The sequence below is a fragment of the Elephantulus edwardii genome, unplaced genomic scaffold (genome assembly GCF_000299155.1).
Source record: "Elephantulus edwardii isolate Elephantulus edwardi_28Jun2011 unplaced genomic scaffold, EleEdw1.0 scaffold00021, whole genome shotgun sequence".
Taxonomy (NCBI): Eukaryota; Metazoa; Chordata; class Mammalia; order Macroscelidea; family Macroscelididae; genus Elephantulus; species Elephantulus edwardii.
This window is the reverse complement of record NW_006399771.1, coordinates 23,818,537-23,820,370: the sequence shown is the minus strand read 5'-3', so window position 1 is coordinate 23,820,370 and position 1,834 is coordinate 23,818,537. Positions and strand designations below refer to the sequence as shown.

Genomic DNA, 1,834 nt, shown 5'->3' with positions numbered 1-1,834 from the left:
TACGTGGCTCATGAGTTTATTTTGGACACACGACCCTTCAAGAAGTCTGCAAATATCGAGGCTGTGGACGTGGCCAAGAGGCTCCAGGATTATGGATTTCATGCACCTACCATGTCCTGGCCAGTGGCCGGGACCCTCATGATTGAGCCCACCGAGTCAGAAGACAAGGCAGAGCTGGACCGATTCTGTGATGCCATGATCAGCATCCGGCAGGAAATCGCCGACATCGAGGAGGGTCGCATTGACCCCAGGGTCAACCCACTGAAGATGTCTCCACACTCTCTGACCTGCGTCACAGCCTCCCACTGGGACCGGCCGTATTCCCGAGAGGTGGCGGCATTCCCTCTGCCTTTCGTGAAACCAGAGAACAAATTCTGGCCGACCATTGCCCGCACTGACGATATCTATGGAGACCAGCACCTGGTGTGCACCTGCCCCCCCATGGACGTTTACGAGTCCCCGTTCTCCGAGCAGAAGAGGGCCTCTTCCTAGTCCTCGCTGCCCTAACCTAAGCACCCCGTATGCCTCTCTTCAGAGAGCTTGAAAAGAAGTACTTCCCCTCCCAACCCAGACTCAAGTATATACTGTGTATATTTTTAATCTGACAAGGTTAATGTAAATACACTCAGCGTGGTGAGTAGATGTTGACAGGCGTGGGGACTGGGCCTGTCAATGCCTCTGCAGCCTTGTCCGTGGAAGCAGTTGCTGTACAAGTTGCTTGTTTGGGAGCTGTCGTTTTCACATTTAAAGGGCACGCCAGGAGCTGTAGCGTTCGACGTAGGGTTTGCCGGCATTTTAGCTGCTGTGCTGGAGCCTCACTAGACCTATTTTTTTGTTCCAAATGAGTCCTTGTGAGCTGAGCCATCTGTGGGCGATCCAGGGCAAATGTTTACATTTTCTATACCCTGAAGATCTATTTTTCCTCCAACTAACTTTGCCTAATCTGAAATAGCATTTCTGAGCCTTTCTTTCTTTGTGATTTTTTTATCTACATTTATTAGTATTCTAATAAAAGTGTTGCAGTTTGAAAAAAAAAAAAAGAATTGAAGGTAAGAAAATAAGCCTAAAATGTTCAAATGTATCATAAGTCTAATAACTAATTATTGTTGTTGTTATGTGTTGTCAAGTTGCCTGCAACTCATAGCGACTTTATGTACAACAGCCCTAAACCCTGCTCTATCCTATGCCAATCTTATTATCTCTGAAACACTTACTGCCATTACCCCAGTCACTGAATCAATTCAACCTTTTATAAAGGCCTTCCTTTCCAGAACTGTCCCTCCACCCTCTGAAGCATAATGTCCAGCTCTAAGGACTGTTCTCACCCTGCAACATGTCCAAAGAATGTCAGATGAAGTTTCATAATCATTTCCTAATAATGACTAATATAAAAAATTTACAAAGGAGAAATATAGCCACAGAGGCAGAGGCAATCTGAAGATAATTATTGAATGAATACAAGAAAATAAAATTATCTCTTTTATAAAGATGATAAAACATTTGTTGAAATTTTCCAAATGGAATTAGAATTACTACATTACAATTCCAAACGCACAAAGTTAAATTCCACCAATTGCTTCATGGGAGAAGGTTGGACAATCTCCTTCTGTGCCATTTACTGCCTCTGAAAATCTACTACAGGGCACTTGATGACACACAACAACAACAACAACATGAAGGTATCAATATAATAATAACTAATAAGAAAAGAAAATATAACAAGATATCTTTGGAATGCTTAGGAATAACTTAAAAACTTATAATCCCTTTGAATGGAGTCCTAGTCATTGAAACTCTCCACTATGTTTTTAAGGTGATAAATATTTACAATAAG

At 42.5% G+C, this 1,834-nt stretch overlaps 1 pseudogene; it reads left to right on the top strand.

Annotated features, from left to right (window-relative positions):
• The window catches only part of LOC102876942, a 6,688-nt pseudogene extending 6,196 nt beyond the window's left edge, over positions 1 to 492 (top strand).
• Positions 493 to 1,834: the final 1,342 nt, after the last annotated feature.